Source organism: Oncorhynchus nerka, linkage group LG20 (assembly GCF_034236695.1).
Source record: "Oncorhynchus nerka isolate Pitt River linkage group LG20, Oner_Uvic_2.0, whole genome shotgun sequence".
NCBI lineage: Eukaryota > Metazoa > Chordata > Actinopteri > Salmoniformes > Salmonidae > Oncorhynchus > Oncorhynchus nerka.
In genome coordinates this window covers 91,077,468-91,099,145 of record NC_088415.1, presented here as the reverse complement: position 1 = coordinate 91,099,145, position 21,678 = coordinate 91,077,468, and positions in this window count along the sequence as shown.

Below are 21,678 nucleotides of genomic sequence, written 5' to 3'. Positions count from 1 at the left end.
ATGTGTCTCATCGGCAGAGTGTGGGGTCGACAGGGTAACGTCATGTTGTTGTGGTGAATGTGTCTCATCGGCAGAGTGTGGGGTCGACAGGGTAACGTCATGTTGTGGTGAATGTGTCTCATCGGCAGAGTGTGGGGTCGACAGGGTAACGTCATGTTGTGGTGAATGTGTCTCATCGGCAGAGTGTGGGGTCGACAGGGTAACGTCATGTTGTGGTGAATGTGTCTCATCGGCAGAGTGTGGGGTCGACAGGGTAACGTCATGTTATGTGGTGAATGTGTCTCATCGGCAGAGTGTGGGGTCGACAGGGTAACGTCATGTTGTGGTGAATGTGTCTCATCGGCAGAGTGTGGGGTCGACAGGGTAACGTCATGTTGTGGTGAATGTGTCTCATCGGCAGAGTGTGGGGTCGACAGGGTAACGTCATGTTGTGGTGAATGTGTCTCATCGGCAGAGTGTGGGGTCGACAGGGTAACGTCATGTTGTGGTGAATGTGTCTCATCGGCAGAGTGTGGGGTCGACAGGGTAACGTCATGTTGTGGTGAATGTGTCTCATCGGCAGAGTGTGGGTCGACAGGGTAACGTCATGTTGTGGTGAATGTGTCTCATCGGCAGAGTGTGGGGTCGACAGGGTAACGTCATGTTGTGGTGAATGTGTCTCATCGGCAGAGTGTCATGTTGGGTAACGTCATGTTGTGGTGAATGTGTCTCATCGGCAGAGTGTGGGGTCGACAGGGTAACGTCATGTTGTGGTGAATGTGTCTCATCGGCAGAGTGTGGGCTCGACAGGGTAACGTCATGTTGTGGTGAATGTGTCTCATCGGCAGAGTGTGGGGTCGACAGGGTAACGTCATGTTGTGGTGAATGTGTCTCATCGGCAGAGTGTGGGGTCGACAGGGTAACGTCATGTTGTGGTGAATGTGTCTCATCGGCAGAGTGTGGGGTCGACAGGGTAACGTCATGTTGTGGTGAATGTGTCTCATCGGCAGAGTGTGGTGGTGACAGGGTAACGTCATGTTGTGGTGAATGTGTCTCATCGGCAGATCAGGGGCATGTTGTGGTGAATGTGTCTCATCGGCAGAGTGTGGGGTCGACAGGGTAACTTCATGTTGTGGTGAATGTGTCTCATCGGCAGAGTGTGGTGTCGACAGGGTAACGTCATGTTGTGGTGAATGTGTCTCATCGGCAGAGTGTGGGGTCGACAGGGTAACGTCATGTTGTTGTGGTGAATGTGTCTCATCGGCAGAGTGTGGGGTCGACAGGGTAACGTCATGTTGTGGTGAATGTGTCTCATCGGCAGAGTGTGGGGTCGACAGGGTAACGTCATGTTGTGGTGAATGTGTCTCATCGGCAGAGTGTGGGGTCGACAGGGTAACGTCATGTTGTGGTGAATGTGTCTCATCGGTTGTGGTGAGTGTGTGGGTCGACAGGGTAACGTCATGTTGTGGTGAATGTGTCTCATCGGCAGAGTGTGGGTCGACAGGGTAACGTCATGTTGTGGTGAATGTGTCTCATCGGCAGAGTGTGGGTTCGACAGGTAACGTCTCATGTTGTGGTGAATGTGTCTCATCGGCAGAGTGTGGGGTCGACAGGGTAACGTCATGTTGTGGTGAATGTGTCTCATCGGCAGAGTGTGGGGTCGACAGGGTAACGTCATGTTGTGGTGAATGTGTCTCATCGGCAGAGTGTGGGGGTCGGCAGACAGGGTAACGTCATGTTGTGGTGAATGTGTCTCATCGGCAGAGTGTGGGGTCGACAGGGTAACGTCATGTTGTGGTGAATGTGTCTCATCGGCAGAGTGTGGGTCGACAGGGTAACGTCATGTTGTGGTGAATGTGTCTCATCGGCAGAGTGTGGGGTCGACAGGGTAACGTCATGTTGTGGTGAATGTGTCTCATCGGCAGAGTGTGGGGTCGACAGGGTAACGTCATGTTGTGGTGAATGTGTCTCATCGGCAGAGTGTGGGGTCGACAGGGTAACGTCATGTTGTGGTGAATGTGTCTCATCGGCAGAGTGTGGTGTCGACAGGGTAACGTCATGTTGTGGTGAATGTGTCTCATCGGCAGAGTGTGGGGTCGACAGGGTAACGTCATGTTGTGGTGAATGTGTCTCATCGGCAGAGTGTGGGGTCGACAGGGTAACGTCATGTTGTGGTGAATGTGTCTCATCGGCAGAGTGTGGTGTCGACAGGGTAACGTCATGTTGTGGTGAATGTGTCTCATCGGCAGAGTGTGGGGTCGACAGGGTAACGTCATGTTGTGGTGAATGTGTCTCATCGGCAGAGTGTGGGGTCGACAGGGTAACTTCATGTTGTGGTGAATGTGTCTCATCGGCAGAGTGTGGGTCGACAGGGTAACTTCATGTTGTGGTGAATGTGTCTCATCGGCAGAGTGTGGGGTCGACAGGGTAACGTCATGTTGTGGTGAATGTGTCGACAGGGTAACGTCATGTTGTGGTGAATGTGTCTCATCGGCAGAGTGTGGGGTCGACAGGGTAACGTCATGTTGTGGTGAATGTGTCTCATCGGCAGAGTGTGGGGTCGACAGGGTAACTTCATGTTGTGGTGAATGTGTCTCATCGGCAGAGTGTGGTGTCGACAGGGTAACGTCATGTTGTGGTGAATGTGTCTCATCGGCAGAGTGTGGGGTCGACAGGGTAACGTCATGTTGTTATGTGGTGAATGTGTCTCATCGGCAGAGTGTGGGGTCGACAGGGTAACGTCATGTTGTGGTGAATGTGTCTCATCGGCAGAGTGTGGGGTCGACAGGGTAACGTCATGTTGTGGTGAATGTGTCTCATCGGCAGAGTGTGGGGTCGACAGGGTAACGTCATGTTGTGGTGAATGTGTCTCATCGGCAGAGTGTGGGGTCGACAGGGTAACTTCATGTTGTGGTGAATGTGTCTCATCGGCAGAGTGTGGGGTCGACAGGGTAACGTCATGCTGTGGTGAATGTGTCTCATCGGCAGAGTGTGGGGTCGACAGGGTAACGTCATGTTGTGGTGAATGTGTCTCATCGGCAGAGTGTGGGGTCGACAGGGTAACGTCATGTTGTGGTGAATGTGTCTCATCGGCAGAGTGTGGGGTCGACAGGGTAACGTCATGTTGTGGTGAATGTGTCTCATCGGCAGAGTGTGGGGTCGACAGGGTAACGTCATGTTGTGGTGAATGTGTCTCATCGGCAGAGTGTGGTGTCGACAGGGTAACGTCATGTTGTGGTGAATGTGTCTCATCGGCAGAGTGTGGGGTCGACAGGGTAACTTCATGTTGTGGTGAATGTGTCTCATCGGCAGAGTGTGGGGTCGACAGGGTAACTTCATGTTGTGGTGAATGTGTCTCATCGGCAGAGTGTGGGGTCGACAGGGTAACTTCATGTTGTGGTGAATGTGTCTCATCGGCAGAGTGTGGTGTCGACAGGGTAACGTCATGTTGTGGTGAATGTGTCTCATCGGCAGAGTGTGGTGTCGACAGGGTAACGTCATGTTGTGGTGAATGTGTCTCATCGGCAGAGTGTGGGTCGACAGGGTAACGTCATGTTGTGGTGAATGTGTCTCATCGGCAGAGTGTGGGGTCGACAGGGTAACGTCATGTTGTGGTGAATGTGTCTCATCGGCAGAGTGTGGGGTCGACAGGGTAACGTCATGTTGTGGTGAATGTGTCTCATCGGCAGAGTGTGGGGCCGACAGGGTAACGTCATGTTGTGGTGAATGTGTCTCATCGGCAGAGTGTGGTGTCGACATGTTGGTAACGTCTCATGTTGTGGTGAATGTGTCTCATCGGCAGAGTGTGGTGTCGACAGGGTAACGTAATGTTGTGGTGAATGTGTCTCATCGGCAGAGTGTGGGGTCGACAGGGTAACGTCATGTTGTGGTGAATGTGTCTCATCGGCAGAGTGTGGGTCGACAGGGTAACGTCATGTTGTGGTGAATGTGTCTCATCGGCAGAGTGTGGGGTCGACAGGGTAACTTCATGTTGTGGTGAATGTGTCTCATCGGCAGAGTGTGGGGTCGACAGGGTAACTTCATGTTGTGGTGAATGTGTCTCATCGGCAGAGTGTGGGGTCGACAGGGTAACTTCATGTTGTGGTGAATGTGTCTCATCGGTAGAGTGTGGGGTCGACAGGGTAACGTCATGTTGTGGTGAATGTGTCTCATCGGCAGAGTGTGGGGTCGACAGGGTAACGTCATGTTGTGGTGAATGTGTCTCATCGGCAGAGTGTGGGGTCGACAGGGTAACGTCATGTTGTGGTGAATGTGTCTCATCGGCAGAGTGTGGGGTCGACAGGGTAACTTCATGTTGTGGTGAATGTGTCTCATCGGCAGAGTGTGGGGTCGACAGGGTAACGTCATGTTGTGGTGAATGCGTCTCATCGGCAGAGTGTGGGGTCGACAGGGTAACTTCATGTTGTGGTGAATGCGTCTCATCGGCAGAGTGTGGGGTCGACAGGGTAACGTCATGTTGTGGTGAATGTGTCTCATCGGCAGAGTGTGGGGTCGACAGGGTAACGTCATGTTGTGGTGAATGTGTCTCATCGGCAGAGTGTGGGGTCGACAGGGTAACGTCATGTTGTGGTGAATGTGTCTCATCGGCAGAGTGTGGGGTCGACAGGGTAACGTCATGTTGTGGTGAATGTGTCTCATCGGCAGAGTGTGGGGTCGACAGGGTAACGTCATGTTGTGGTGAATGTGTCTCATCGGCAGAGTGTGGGGTCGACAGGGTAACGTCATGTTGTGGTGAATGTGTCTCATCGGCAGAGTGTGGGGTCGACAGGGTAACGTCATGTTGTGGTGAATGTGTCTCATCGGCAGAGTGTGGGGTCGACAGGGTAACGTCATGTTGTGGTGAATGTGTCTCATCGGCAGAGTGTGGGGTCGACAGGGTAACGTCATGTTGTTATGTGGTGAATGTGTCTCATCGGCAGAGTGTGGGGTCGACAGGGTAACGTCATGTTGTGGTGAATGTGTCTCATCGGCAGAGTGTGGGGTCGACAGGGTAACGTCATGTTGTGGTGAATGTGTCTCATCGGCAGAGTGTGGGGTCGACAGGGTAACGTCATGTTGTGGTGAATGTGTCTCATCGGCAGAGTGTGGGGTCGACAGGGTAACGTCATGTTGTGGTGAATGTGTCTCATCGGCAGAGTGTGGGGTCGACAGGGTAACGTCATGTTGTTATGTGGTGAATGTGTCTCATCGGCAGAGTGTGGGGTCGACAGGGTAACGTCATGTTGTGGTGAATGTGTCTCATCGGCAGAGTGTGGGGTCGACAGGGTAACGTCATGTTGTGGTGAATGTGTCTCATCGGCAGAGTGTGGGGTCGACAGGGTAACGTCATGTTGTTATGTGGTGAATGTGTCTCATCGGCAGAGTGTGGGGTCGACAGGGTAACGTCATGTTGTTATGTGGTGAATGTGTCTCATCGGCAGAGTGTGGGGTCGACAGGGTAACGTCATGTTGTTATGTGGTGAATGTGTCTCATCGGCAGAGTGTGGGGTCGACAGGGTAACGTCATGTTGTGGTGAATGTGTCTCATCGGCAGAGTGTGGGGTCGACAGGGTAACGTCATGTTGTGGTGAATGTGTCTCATCGGCAGAGTGTGGGGTCGACAGGGTAACGTCATGTTGTGGTGAATGTGTCTCATCGGCAGAGTGTGGGGTCGACAGGGTAACGTCATGTTGTGGTGAATGTGTCTCATCGGCAGAGTGTGGGGTCGACAGGGTAACGTCATGTTGTGGTGAATGTGTCTCATCGGCAGAGTGTGGGGTCGACAGGGTAACGTCATGTTGTGGTGAATGTGTCTCATCGGCAGAGTGTGGGGTCGACAGGGTAACGTCATGTTGTGGTGAATGTGTCTCATCGGTAGAGTGTGGGGTCGACAGGGTAACGTCATGTTGTGGTGAATGTGTCTCATCGGCAGAGTGTGGGGTCGACAGGGTAACGTCATGTTGTGGTGAATGTGTCTCATCGGCAGAGTGTGGGGTCGACAGGGTAACGTCATGTTGTGGTGAATGTGTCTCATCGGTAGAGTGTGGGGTCGACAGGGTAACGTCATGTTGTGGTGAATGTGTCTCATCGGCAGAGTGTGGGGTCGACAGGGTAACGTCATGTTGTGGTGAATGTGTCTCATCGGCAGAGTGTGGGGTCGACAGGGTAACGTCATGTTGTGGTGAATGTGTCTCATCGGCAGAGTGTGGGGTCGACAGGGTAACGTCATGTTGTGGTGAATGTGTCTCATCGGCAGAGTGTGGGGTCGACAGGGTAACGTCATGTTGTTATGTGGTGAATGTGTCTCATCGGCAGAGTGTGGGGTCGACAGGGTAACGTCATGTTGTGGTGAATGTGTCTCATCGGCAGAGTGTGGGGTCGACAGGGTAACGTCATGCTGTGGTGAATGTGTCTCATCGGCAGAGTGTGGGCCGACAGGGTAACGTCATGTTGTGGTGAATGTGTCTCATCGGCAGAGTGTGGGGTCGACAGGGTAACGTCATGTTGTTATGTGTTGAATGTGTCTCATCGGCAGAGTGTGGGGTCGACAGGGTAACGTCATGTTGTGGTGAATGTGTCTCATCGGCAGAGTGTGGGGTCGACAGGGTAACGTCATGTTGTTATGTGTTGAATGTGTCTCATCGGCAGAGTGTGGGGTCGACAGGGTAACGTCATGTTGTGGTGAATGTGTCTCATCGGCAGAGTGTGGGGTCGACAGGGTAACGTCATGTTGTTATGTGTTGAATGTGTCTCATCGGCAGAGTGTGGGGTCGACAGGGTAACGTCATGTTGTTATGTGTTGAATGTGTCTCATCGGCAGAGTGTGGGGTCGACAGGGTAACGTCATGTTGTGGTGAATGTGTCTCATCGGCAGAGTGTGGGGTCGACAGGGTAACGTCATGTTGTTATGTGTTGAATGTGTCTCATCGGCAGAGTGTGGGGTCGACAGGGTAACGTCATGTTGTGGTGAATGTGTCTCATCGGCAGAGTGTGGGGTCGACAGGGTAACGTCATGTTGTGGTGAATGTGTCTCGTCGGCAGAGTGTGGGGTCGACAGGGTAACGTCATGTTGTTATGTTAAAAGACCAGATGGAAAGAATTCTCTAAATTCACATTCTTGGTCAGTGGGTTTTACTGTAGTCAGATCGTTACCAACAGTTACAGAGGAGATGGAGTACCGATTTACTGCTTCAGCATGGTGAAAAGTCTTGTGTGCCAAGATACATATATATTTATATATATAATGTGACATTTAGCACTTTAACCCAAAGCCATTTACAGTCAAGCGTGCATAATGTTGTATGTTTGGGTAGTCTATCAAATCAAATCAAAGTTTATTTGTGACATGCGCTGAATACAACAGGTGTAGTAGACCTTACAGTGAAATGCTGAATACAACAGGTGTAGTAGACCTTACAGTGAAATGCTGAATACAACAGGTGTAGTAGACCTTACAGTGAAATGCTGAATACAACAGGTGTAGTAGACCTTACAGTGAAATGCTGAATACAACAGGTGTAGTAGACCTTACAGTGAAATGCTGAATACAACAGGTGTAGTAGACCTGACAGTGAAATGCTGAATACAACAGGTGTAGTAGACCTGACAGTGAAATGCTGAATACAACAGGTGTAGTAGACATGACAGTGAAATGCTGAATACAACAGGTGTAGTAGACCTCACAGTGAAATGCTGAATACAACAGGTGTAGTAGACTACAGTGAAATGCTTACAGTGAAATGCTGAATACAACAGGTGTAGTAGACCTGACAGTGAAATGCTGAATGCAACAGGTGTAGTAGACCTGACAGTGAAATGCTGAATACAACAGGTGTAGTAGACCTTACAGTGAAATGCTGAATACAACAGGTGTAGTAGACCTTACAGTGAAATGCTGAATATAACAGGTGTAGTAGACCTTACAGTGAAATGCTGAATACAACAGGTGTAGTAGACCTTACAGTGAAATGCTGAATACAACAGGTGTAGTAGACCTTACAGTGAAATGCTGAATACAACAGGTGTAGTAGACCTCACAGTGAAATGCTGAATACAACAGGTGTAGTAGACCTTACAGTGAAATGCTGAATACAACAGGTGTAGTAGACCTTACAGTGAAATGCTGAATACAACAGTTGTAGTAGACCTTACAGTGAAATGCTGAATACAACAGGTGTAGTAGACCTGACAGTGAAATGCTGAATACAACAGGTGTAGTAGACCTCACAGTGAAATGCTGAATACAACAGGTGTAGGTAGACCTTACAGTGAAATGCTGAATACAACAGGTGTAGTAGACCTGACAGTGAAATGCTGAATACAACAGGTGTAGTAGACCTGACAGTGAAATGCTGAATACAACAGGTGTAGTAGACCTTACAGTGAAATGCTGAATACAACAGGTGTAGTAGACCTTACAACAGGTGTAGTAGACCTTACAACAGGTGTAGCAGACCTTACAGTGAAATACTGAATACAACAGGTGTAGTAGACCTTATAGTGAAATACTGAATACAACAGGTGTAGTAGACCTTACAACAGGTGTAGTAGACCTTACAACAGGTGTAGTAGACCTTACAGTGAAATACTGAATACAACAGGTGTAGTAGACCTTACAACAGGTGTAGTAGACCTTACAGTGAAATACTGAATACAACAGGTGTAGTAGACCTTACAGTGAAATGCTGAATACAACAGGTGTAGTAGACCTTATAGTGAAATACTGAATACAACAGGTGTAGTAGACCTGACAGTGAAATGCTGAATACAACAGGTGTAGTAGACCTGACAGTGAAATGCTGAATGCAACAGGTGTAGTAGACCTTACAGTGAAATGCTGAATACAACAGGTGTAGTAGACCTCACAGTGAAATGCTGAATACAACAGCTGTAGTAGACCTCACAGTGAAATGCTGAATACAACAGGTGTAGTAGACCTTACAGTGAAATGCTGAATACAACAGGTGTAGTAGACCTTACAGTGAAATGCTGAATACAACAGGTGTAGTAGACCTGACAGTGAAATGCTGAATATAACAGGTGTAGTAGACCTTACAGTGAAATGTTGAATACAACAGGTGTAGTAGACCTTACAGTGAAATGCTGAATATAACAGGTGTAGTAGACCTCACAGTGAAATGCTGAATACAACAGGTGTAGTAGACTTTACAGTGAAATGCTGAATACAACAGGTGTAGTAGACCTTACAGTGAAATGCTGAATACAACAGATGTAGGTAGACCTTACAGTGAAATGCTGAATACAACAGGTGTAGTAGACCTTACAGTGAAATGCTGAATATAACAGGTGTAGTAGACGTTACAGTGAAATGCTGAATACAACAGGTGTAGTAGACCTTGCAGTGAAATGCTGAATACAACAGGTGTAGGTAGACCTTACAGTGAAATGCTGAATACAACAGGTGTAGTAGACCTTGCAGTGAAATGCTGAATACAACAGGTGTAGTAGACCTTGCAGTGAAATGCTGAATACAACAGGTGTAGTAGACCTTGAGGTGAAATGCTGAATACAACAGGTGTAGTAGACCTTGCAGTGAAATGCTGAATACAACAGGTGTAGTAGACCTGACAGTGAAATGCTGAATACAACAGGTGTAGTAGACCTGACAGTGAAATGCTGAATATAACAGGTGTAGTAGACCTTACAGTGAAATGTTGAATACAACAGGTGTAGTAGACCTTACAGTGAAATGCTGAATATAACAGGTGTAGTAGACCTCACAGTGAAATGCTGAATACAACAGGTGTAGTAGACCTTACAGTGAAATGCTGAATATAACAGGTGTAGTAGACGTTACAGTGAAATGCTGAATACAACAGGTGTAGTAGACCTTGCAGTGAAATGCTGAATACAACAGGTGTAGGTAGACCTTACAGTGAAATGCTGAATACAACAGGTGTAGTAGACCTTGCAGTGAAATGCTGAATACAACAGGTGTAGTAGACCTTGCAGTGAAATGCTGAATACAACAGGTGTAGTAGACCTTGCAGTGAAATGCTGAATACAACAGGTGTAGTAGACCTTGCAGTGAAATGCTGAATACAACAGGTGTAGTAGACCTCATAGTGAAATGCTGAATACAACAGGTGTAGTAGACCTCACAGTGAAATGCTGAATACAACAGGTGTAGTAGACCTCACAGTGAAATGCTGAATACAACAGGTTTAGTAGACTTTACAGTGAAATGCTGAATACAACAGGTGTAGTAGACCTTGCAGTGAAATGCTGAATACAACAGGTGAAGTAGACTTCACAGTGAAATGCTGAATACAACAGGTGTAGTAGACCTTACAGTGAAATGCTGAATTCCACAGGTGTAGTAGACCTTACAGTGAAATGCTGAATATAACAGGTGTAGTAGACCTTACACTGAAATGCTGAATACAACAGGTGTAGGTAGACCTCACAGTGAAATGCTGAATACAACAGGTGTAGTAGACCTTATATACAGTAGAGAGGCTATATACAGTAGAGAGGTTATATACAGTAGAGAGGTTATATACAGTAGAGAGGCTATATACAGCAGAGAGGCTATATACAATAGTGAGGCTATATACAGTAGAGAGGCTATATACAGTAGAGGCTATATACAGTAGAGAGGCTATATACAGTAGAGAGGCTATATACAGTAGAGGTTATATACAGTAGAGGCTATATACAGCAGAGGTTATATACAGTAGAGAGGCTACATAAGGTAGAGAGACTATATACAGTAGAGGGGCTATATACAGTAGAGAGGCTACATACAGTAGAGAGGCTATATACAGTAGAGGCTATATACAGTAGAGAGGTTATATACAGTAGAGAGGCTATATACAGTAGATGCTATATACAGTAGAGAGGTTATATACAGTAGAGAGGCTATATACAGTAGAGGCTATATACAGTAGAGAGGCTACATACAGTAGAGAGGCTATATACAGTAGAGGCTATACACAGTAGAGAGGCTATATACAGTAGCGAGGCTATATACAGTAGAGAGGCTATATACAGTAGCGAGGCTATATACAGTAGAGAGGCTATATACAGTAGAGAGGCTATATACAGTAGAGAGGCTATATACAGTATAGTGGTTATATACAGTAGAGAGGCTATATACAGTAGAGGCTATATACAGTAGCGAGGCTACATACAGTAGCGAGGCTATATACATTAGAGAGGCTATATACAGTAGCGAGGCTATATACAGTAGAGAGGTTATATACAGTAGAGAGGCTATATACAGTAGAGAGGCTATATACAGTAGAGAGGCTATATACAGTAGCGAGGCTATATACAATAGAGAGGCTATATACAGTAGCGAGGCTATATACAGTAGAGAGGCTATATACAGTAGAGAGGCTATAAACAGTAGAGAGGCTATAAACAGTAGAGAGGCTATATACAGTAGAGAGGCTATATACAGTAGAGAGGCTATATACAGTAGAGAGGCTGTATACAGTAGAGAGGCTTTATACAGTAGAGAGGCTATATACAGTAGAGAGACTATATATAGTAGAGAGGCTATATATAGTAGAGAGGTTATATACAGGTGAGAGGCCACATACAGACACCGGTTAGTCAGGCTGATTGAGGTAGTATGTACATGTAGATATGGATAAAGTGACTATGCATTTATGATGAACAGAGAGTAGCAGTAGCGTAAAGAGAGGTTGGCAGGTGGTGGGTGGTGGGACACAATGCAGATAGCCCGGTTAGTCAATGTGCGGGAGCAGTGGTTGATCGGACAAATGTAGGTAGTATTGAGTACATATGTACATGAATGTATAGTTAAAGTGACTATGCGTATATGTTAAACAGAGAGTAGCAGCAGAGTAAAAGAGGGGTTGGGGGGGTCACACAATGCAAATAGTCCGGGAAGCCATTTGATGACCTGTTCAGGAGTCTTATGGCTTGGGGTTAAAAACTGTTGAGAAGCCTTTTTGTCCTAGACTTGGCACTCCGGTACCGCCTGCCATGCGGAAGTAGAGAAAACAATCTATGACTGGGGTGACTGGGGTCTTTGACAAGATATTAGGGCCTTCCTCTGACACCGCCTGGTGTAGAGGTCCTGGACGACAGGAAGCTTAGTCACAGTGTACTGGGCCGTACGCACTACCCTCTGTACGTTTCACCACCCTCTGCAAGTCCCGCAGCTGCAAATGTTGCCTGTCATCCATGGCTTCTGGTTGTGGTATGTACGTACAGTCAATGTGGGGACGACGTCCTCAATGCACTTATTGATAAAGCCAGTGACTGATGTGGTGTACTCCTCAATGCCATCGGAAGAATCCCGGAACATGTTCCAGTCTGTAATAGCAAAGCAGTCCTGTAGTTTAGCATCTGCTTCATCTGACCACTTATTTTATAGACTGAGTCACTGGTGCTTCCTGCTTTAATTTTTGCTTGTAAGCAGGATTCAGGAGGATAGAGTTATGGTCAGATTTGCCAAATGGAGGGCGAGGGAGAGCTTTGTTCGGGTCTCTGTGTGTGGAGTAAAGGTGATCTGGATTTTTTTTTCTCCCTCTGGTTGCACATTTAACATGTTGATCGAAATTTGGTAGAACTGATTTAAGTTCCCTGCATTAAATTCTCCGGCCACTAGGAGCGCCGCCTCTGGGTGAGCGGTTTCCTGTTGGCTTATTTCCTTATACAGCTGACTGAGTGAGGTCTTAGTGCCAGCATTTAACTGTGGTGGTAAAAAAAACAGCCACAAAAAGTATAGCTGAGAACTCAGCTTATCTCAATATTACTGTCTTTCAGGCGAGCCAAATCTAGAGACTAACTCAGATTTCATGCACCAGCTGTTGTTTACAAATACGCACAGACCACACCCCCTCTTACCGGAGTGTTCTATCCTGCCGGTGCAGCGTGTATCCCGCTAGCTGAATATCCATGTCGTCATTCAGCCACGATTCAGTGAAGCATAGGATATTACAGTTTTTGATGTCCCGTTGGTAGAATACTCGTGATCGTACCTCGTCTAATTTATCATCCAATGATTGCACGTTGGCGAGTAATATTGACGGTAACGTTAGCTTTCCCACACACCTTCTGCGGGTCCTCACGAGGCATCCGGCTCTGTGTCCCCTGTACATGCGTTTCCTCCTCTTAAAAATAACGGGGATGTTGGCCTTGTCGGGTGTTTGGAGAATCTCCTGTGAGTCTTGCTTGTTGAAGAAGAAATCTTTGTCTAATCCGAGGTGAGTGATCGCTGTCCTGATATCCAGAAGCTCTTCGTCTAATCCGAGGTGAGTGATCTCTGTCCTGATATCCAGAAGCTCTTTGTCTAATCCGAGGTGAGTGATCTCTGTCCTGATATCCATAAACTCTTTGTCTAATCCGAGGTGAGTGATCTCTGTCCTGATATCCAGAAGTTCTTTGTCTAATCCGAGGTGAGTGATCTCTGTCCTGATATCCAGAAGCTCTTTGTCTAATCCGAGGTGAGTGATCTCTGTCCTGATATCCATAAACTCTTTGTCTAATCCGAGGTGAGTGATCTCTGTCCTGATATCCAGAAGTTCTTTGTCTAATCCGAGGTGAGTGATCTCTGTCCTGATATCCAGAAGTTCTTTGTCTAATCCGAGGTGAGTGATCGCTGTCCTGATATCCAGAAGCTCTTTGTCTAATCCGAGGTGAGTGATCTCTGTCCTGATATCCAGAAGCTCTTTGTCTAATCCGAGGTGAGTGATCGCTGTCCTGATATCCAGAAGCTCTTTGTCTAATCCGAGGTGAGTGATCTCTGTCCTGATATCCAGAAGCTCTTTGTCTAATCCGAGGTGAGTGATCTCTGTCCTGATATCCAGAAGCTCTTTGTCTAATCCGAGGTGAGTGATCGCTGTCCTGATATCCAGAAGCTCTTTGTCTAATCCGAGGTGAGTGATCTCTGTCCTGATATCCAGAAGCTCTTTGTCTAATCCGAGGTGAGTGATCTCTGTCCTGATATCCAGAAGCTCTTTGTCTAATCCGAGGTGAGTGATCTCTGTCCTGATATCCAGAAGCTCTTTGTCTAATCCGAGGTGAGTGATCACTGTCCTGATATCCAGAAGCTCTTTGTCTAATCCGAGGTGAGTGATCACTGTCCTGATATCCAGAAGCTATTTTCTACCATAAGATACGGTTGCAGAAACATTATGTACAAAATAAGTTACAAATAACATGAAAACCCCCCCACATAATAGCATAATTGGTTGGGCGCCATTTCTTCCAGCGCCATTTTAGGTCTAGCAATCAAACCAACTATCCTGGCTTTATAAGATGCTCTACCAACTAAGCCCCAGAGGAAGATCAAACCAAATGAAAGTCATTGCACCTAAATTCAGATTAATCCAAAAATTAATGTCTGCAATTTGAAAAAAAGAAAAATATTTCATCTTATTGACTTAATCAAGGACCTTCACTCTAACTGTAGTGTTTCTTTTAAAACAAAGCTCAACAAATGAAGTTCTTTCAGAAAAAAAATACATTTCTTCTTAGTTCTTCTAGGTATGACCTATAGAGAGAAATACCATAAACTAAAAAATAAAGAGACAAGGGGTACTTAAGAATGTTCCTCTCAGTAAAATGGTGCTCAACTCGTGACCCTAAAGCAACAAAGAGAGACAGTGAAGAAGAGAGAGAAGAGAGTGAAGAGAGAGAGAGAGAAGAGGGTGAAGAGAGAGAGAGAAGAGAGTGAAGAGAGAGAGAGAAGAGAGTGAAGAAGAGAGAGAATAGAGTGGAGAGAGAGAGAAGAGAGTGAAAAGAGAGAGAGAAGAGAGTGAAGAGAGAGAGAAGAGAGAGAGAGAGAGAGAAGAGAGAAGAGAGAGAAGGAGAGAAGAGAGAGAGAGAGAAGAGAGTGAAGAGAGAGAGAGAGAAGAGAGTGAAGAGAGAGAGAAGAGAGTGAAGAAGAGAGAGAAGAGAGTGAAGAGAGAGAGAGAAGAGAGTGAAGAGAGAGAGAGAAGAGAGTGAAAAGAGAGAGAGAAGAGAGTGAAGAGAGAGAGAGAAGAGAGTGAAGAGAGAGAGAGAGAAGAGAGTGAAGAGAGAGAAGAGCGTGAAGAGAGAGATAAGAGAGTGAAGAGAGAAAAGAGAGAGAGAGAAGAGAAAGAAGAGTGTGAAGAGAGAGAGAAGAGAGTGAAGAGAGAGAGAGAAGAGAGAGAAGAGAGTGAAGAGAGAGAAGAGAGAGAAGAGAGAGAAGAGAGTGAAGAGAGAGAGAAGAGAGATAAGAGAGTGAAGAAGAGAGAGAGAAGAGAGAGAAGACAGTGAAGAAGAGAGAGAAGAGAGTGGAGAGAGAGAGAAGAAGAGAAGAGAGAGAGAGAGAGAGAGAGAGAGAGAGAGAAGAGAGTGAAGAGAGAGAGAAGAGAGAAGAGAAGAGAGAAGAAGAGAGACAGTGAAGAAGAGAGAGAAGAGAGTGGAGAGAGAGAGAAGAGAGTGAAGAAGAGAGAGAAGAAAATTAAGAAGACAAAGAAGAGAATGTTCCTCTCAGTAAAAGAGGTGCTCAAGAGTGAAAAGCAGCAGAGAGAGACAGTGAAGAGAGTGAAGAAGAGAGAGAAGAGAGTGAGAGAGAGAGAAGAGGTGAAGAAGAGAGAGAAGAGAGTGAAGAGAGAGAGAAGAGAGGGAGAAGAGAGAAGAAGAGAGATAAGAGAGTGAAGAAGAGAGAGAAGAGAGTGAAGAGAGAGAGAGAAGAGAGAGAAGAGAGAGAGAAGAGAGTGAAGAGAGAGAGAAGAGAGGGAGAAGAGAGTGAAGAAGAGAGAAGAGAGTGGAGAGTGAAGAAGAGAGAGAAGAGAGTGAAGAGAGTGAAGAGAGAGAGAGAAGAGAGTGAAGAGAGAGAGAAGAGAGTGAAGAAAGAGAGAGAAGAGAGTGAAGAGAGTGAAGAGAGAGAGAAGAGAGTGAAGAGAGAGAGAAGAGAGAGAAAGAGAGAGAAGAGAGTGAGAAGAGAGAGTAGACAGAGAAGAGAGAGAGAAGAGAGTGAAGAGAGAGAGAGAAGAGAGTGAAGAGAGAGAGAGAGAGAGGGAGAAGAGAGTGAAAGAGAGAGAGTGAAGAGAGAGAGAAGAGAGTGAAGAGAGAGAGAGAGAAGAGAGTAAAGAGAGTGAAGAGAGAGAAGAAGAGAGAGAAGAGAGTGAAGAGAGAGAAAGAAGAGAGTGAAGAAAGAGAGAGAAAGAGAGAGAAGAGAGAAGAAGAGAGAGAGAAGAGAGTGAAGAGAGAGAGAAGAGAGTGAAGAGAGAGAGAAGAGCGTGACGAAGAGAGAGTAGACAGTGAAGAAGAGAGAGAAGAGAGTGAAGAGAGAGAGAGAAGAGAGTGAAGAAGAGAGAGAGAAGAGAAAGAAGAGAGTGAAGAGAGAGAGTGAAGAGAGAGAGAGAAGAGAGTGAAGAGAGAGAGAGAGAAGAGAGTAAAGAGAGAGAGAAGAGAGAGAAGAAGAGAGAGAGAAGATAGTGAAGAAGAGAAAGAAGAGAGTGAAGAGAGAGAGTGAAGAAAGAGAGAGAAGAGAGTGAAGAGAGTGAAGAGAGAGAGAAGAGAGTGAAGAGAGAGAGAAGAGAGTGAAGAGAGAGAGAAGAGCGTGACGAAGAGAGAGTAGACAGTGAAGAAGAGAGAGAAGAGAGTGAAGAGAGAGAGAAGAGAGTGAAGAAGAGAGAGAGAAGAGAAAGAAGAGAGTGAAGAGAGAGAGTGAAGAGAGAGAGAGAAGAGAGTGAAGAGAGAGAGAGAAGAGAGTGAAGAGAGAGAGAGAAGAGAGTGAAGAAGAGAGAGAAGAGAGTGAAGAAGAGAAAGAAGAGAGTGAAGAGAGAGAGAGAAGAGAGTGAAGAGAGAGAGAGAAGAGAGTGAAGAGAGAGAGAGAAGAGTGTGAAGAAGAGAGAGAAGAGAGAGAAGAAGAGAGAGAAGAGAGTGAAGAAGAGAGAGAAGAGAGTGAAGAGAGAGAAGAGAGTGAAGAGAGAGAGTGAAGAGAGAGAGAGAAGAGAGTGAAGAGAGAGAGAGAAGAGAGTGAAGAGAGTGAAGAAGAGAGAAGAGAGAAAGAAGAGAGTGAAGAGAGAGAGAAGAGAGTGAAGAGAGAGAGAGAAGAGAGTGAAGAGAGAGAGAAGAGAGTGAAGAAGAGAAAGAAGAGAGTGAAGAGAGTGAAGAGAGAGAGAAGAGAGAGAGAGATTTACCATGAAGCAAAGCTCTCCCTATCCTGCTGACTACTGTGAAAGAGGATCATCAAATTGACTCCGTGGGTAAATGTACTGTTAACTTTCCAGCCGCTAAAGCAATGTGGCATTCTTTATGTACTGCTAAGTCATTTTAACCCATTCAGTACAAAGCAACCACAGTATATTATATTACTGTACAGTAAGTATCCATGTCTCCATTTTATACATTTTAAAGGTTAAATCAAATTCCAAATCTCACTGAAAAAATTGGCTGGACTTTTCCTTGGTTATTTTGAGCAGAAATATTCTCTATTCCCACCTCAACAGAAATCTCACCCTAACCCAGTGGAACTCCCTTCTACTCCTCACCATAACCCAGTGGAACTCCCTTCTACTCCTCACCCTAACCCAGTGGAACTCCCTTCTACTCCTCACCCTAACGCAGTGGAACTCCCTTCTACTACTCACCCTAACCCAGTGGAACTCCCTTCTACTCCCCACCCTAACCCAGTGGAACTCCCTTCTACTCCTCACCCTAACCCAGTGGAACTCCCTTCTACTCCCTACCCTAACCAGGTGGAACTCCCTCTACTCCTCACCCTAACCCAGTGGCACTCCCTTCTACTCCTCACCCTAACCCAGTGGAACTCCCTTCTACTCCTCACCCTAACCCAGTGGAACTCCCTTCTACTCCTCACACTAACCCAGTGGAACTCCCTTCTACTACTCACCCTAACCCAGTGGCACTCCCTTCTACTCATCACCCTAACCCAGTGGAACTCCCTTCTACTCCTCACCCTAACCCAGTGGAACTCCCTTCTACTACTCACCCTACCCCAGTGGAACTCCCTTCTACTCCTCACCCTAACCCAGTGGAACTCCCTTCTACTCCTCACCCTAACCCAGTGGAACTCCCTTCTACTCCTCACCCTAACCCAGTGGAACTCTCTTCTACTCCTCACCCTAACCCAGTGGAACTCCCTTCTACTCCTCACCCTAACCCAGTGAAACTCCCTTCAACTACTCACCCTAACCCAGTGGAACTCTCTTCTACTCCTCACCCTAACCCAGTGGAACTCCCTTCTACTACTCACCCTAACCCAGTGGAACTCCCTTCTACTCCTCACCCTAACCCAGTGGAACTCCCTTCTACTCCTCACCCTAACCCAGTGGAACTCCCTTCTACTCCTCACCCTAACCCAGTGGAACTCCCTTCTACTACTCACCCTAACCCAGTGGAACTCCCTTCTACTACTCACCTAACCCAGTGGAACTCCCTTCTACTCCTCACCCTAACCCAGTGGAACTCCCTTCTACTACTCACCCTAACCCAGTGGAACTCCCTTCTACTCCTCACCCTAACCCAGTGGAACTCCCTTCTACCACCCTAACCAGGTGGAACTCCCTCTACTCCTCACCCTAACCCAGTGGCACTCCCTTCTACTCCTCACCCTAACCCAGTGGAACTCCCTTCTACTCCTCACCCTAACCCAGTGGAACTCCCTTCTACTCCTCACACTAACCCAGTGGAACTCCCTTCTACTACTCACCCTAACCCAGTGGCACTCCCTTCTACTCATCACCCTAACCCAGTGGAACTCCCTTCTACTCCTCACCCTAACCCAGTGGAACTCCCTTCTACTACTCACCCTACCCCAGTGGAACTCCTTCTACTCCTCACCCTAACCCAGTGGAACTCCCTTCTACTCCTCAGCCTAACCCAGTGGAACTCCTTCTACCTCACCCTAACCCAGTGGAACTCTCTTCTACTCCTCACCCTAACCCAGTGGAAATCCCTTCTACTCCTCACCCTAACCCAGTGGAACTCCCTTCAACTACTCACCCTAACCCAGTGGAACTCTCTTCTACTCCTCACCCTAACCCAGTGGAACTCCCTTCTACTACTCACCCTAACCCAGTGGAACTCCCTTCTACTACTCACCCTAACCCAGTGGAACTCCCTTCTACTCCTCACCCTAACCCAGTGGAACTCTCTTCTACTACTCACCCTAACCCAGTGGAACTCCCTTCTACTACTCACCCTAACCTAGTGGAACTCTCTTCTACTCCTCACCCTAACCCAGTGGAACTCCCTTCTACTACTCACACTAACCCAGTGGAACTCTCTTCTACTCCTCACCCTAACCCAGTGGAACTCCCTTCTACTACTCACCCTAACCCAGTGGAACTCCCTTCTACTCCTCACCCTAACCCAGTGGAACTCCCTTCTACTCCTCACCCTAACCCAGTGGAACTCCCTTCTACTACTCACCCTAACCCAGTGGAACTCCCTTCTACTCCTCACCCTAACCCAGTGGAACTCCCTTCTACTACTCACCCTAACCCAGTGGAACTCCCTTCTACTCCTCACCCTAAGCCAGTGGAACTCCCTACTACTACTCACCCTAACCCAGTGGAACTCCCTTCTACTCCTCACCCTAACCCAGTGGAACTCCCTTCTACTCCTCACCCTAACCCAGTGGAACTCCCTTCTACTCCTCACCCTAACCCAGTGGAACTCCCGTCTACTACTCACCCTAACCCAGTGGAACTCCCTTCTACTACTCACCCTAACCCAGTGGAACTCCTTTCTACTCCTCACCCTAACCCAGTGGAACTCCCTTCTACTCCTCACCCTAACCCAGTGGAACTCCCTTCTACTCACCCTAACCCAGTGGAACTCCCATCTACTCCTCACCCTAACCCAGTGGAACTCCTTCTACTACTCACCCTAACCCAGTGGAACTCCCTTCTACTCCTCGCCCTAACCCAGTGGAACTCCCTTCTACTCCTCACCCTAACCCAGTGGAACTCCCTTCTACTCCTCACCCTAACCCAGTGGAACTCCCTTCTACTCCTCACCCTAACCCAGTGGAACTCCCGTCACTACTCACCCTAACCCAGTGGAACTCCCTTCTACTCCTCACCCTAACCCAGTGGAACTCTCTTCTACTCCTCACCCTAACCCAGTGGAACTCCCTTCTACTACTCACCCTAACCCAGTGGAACTCCCTTCTACTCCTCACCTTAACCCAGTGGAACTCCCTTCTACTCCTCACCCTAACCCAGTGGAACTCCCTTCTACTCCTCACCCTAACCCAGTGGAACTCCCTTCTACTACTCACCCTAACCCAGTGGAACTCCCTTCTACTACTCACCCTAACCCAGTGGAACTCCTTTCTACTCCTCACCCTAACCCAGTGGAACTCCCTTCTACTCCTCACCCTAACCCAGTGGAACTCCCTTCTACTCCTCACCCTAACCCAGTGGAACTCCCATCTACTCCTCACCCTAACCCAGTGGAACTCCCTTGTACTACTCACCCTAACCCAGTGGAACTCCCTTCTACTCCTCACCCTAACCCAGTGGAACTCCCTTCTACTCCTCACCCTAACCCAGTGGAACTCCCTTCTACTCCTCACCCTAACCCAGTGGAACTCCCTTCTACTCCTCACCCTAACCCAGTGGAACTCCCGTCTACTACTCACCCTAACCCAGTGGAACTCCCTTCTACTCCTCACCCTAACCCAGTGGAACTCTCTTCTACTCCTCACCCTAACCCAGTGGAACTCCCTTCTACTACTCACCCTAACCCAGTGGAACTCCCTTCTACTCCTCACCTTAACCCAGTGGAACTCCCTTCTACTCCTCACCCTAACCCAGTGGAACTCCCTTCTACTCCTCACCCTAACCCAGTGGAACTCCCTTCTACTCCTCACCCTAACCCAGTGGAACTCCCTTCTACTCCTCACCTAACCCAGTGGAACTCCCTTCTACTCCTCACCTTAACCCAGTGGAACTCCCTTCTACTCCTCACCCTAACCCAGTGGAACTCCCTTCTACTACTCATCCTAACCCAGTGGAAAAAAATTTGATCATATTACTCCAGTGCTAGCCTCTCTACACTGGCTTCCTGTCAAAGCAAGGGCTGATTTCAAGGTTTTACTGCTAACCCAAAGCATTACATGGGCTTGACCTATCTCTCTGATTTGGTCCTGCCTACATACCTACACGTACGCTACGGTCACAAGACGCAGGCCTCCTAATTGTCCCTAGAATTTCTAAGCAAACAGCTGAGGCAGGGCTTTCTCCTATAGAGCTCCATTTTTATGGAACGGTCTGCCTACCCATGTCAGAGACAAACTCGGTCTCAACCTTTAAGTCTTTACTGAAGACTCATCTCTTCAGTGGGTCATATGATTGAGTGTAGTCTGGCCCAGGAGTGGGAAGGTGAACGGAAAGCTCTGGAGCAACGAACCGCCCTTGCTGTCTCTGCCTGGCCGATTCCCCTCTTTCCACTGGGATTCTCTGCCTCTACCCTGTTACGGGGCTGAGTCACTAATGCCGTCCCCCACCTGGGTGGTTGATTCACTGTTGTGGTCGGCCTGTCTGGCGCCCCCTTGGGTTGTGCCGTGGCGGAGATCTTTGTGGGCTATACTCGGCCTTGTCTCAGGATGGTAAGTTGGTGGTTGAAGATATCCCTCTAGTGGTGTGGGGGCTGTGCTTTGGCAAAGTGGGTGGGGTTATATCCTTCCTGTTTGACCCTGTCCGGGGTGTCCTCGGATGGGGCCACAGTGTCTCCTGACCCCTCCTGTCTCAGCCT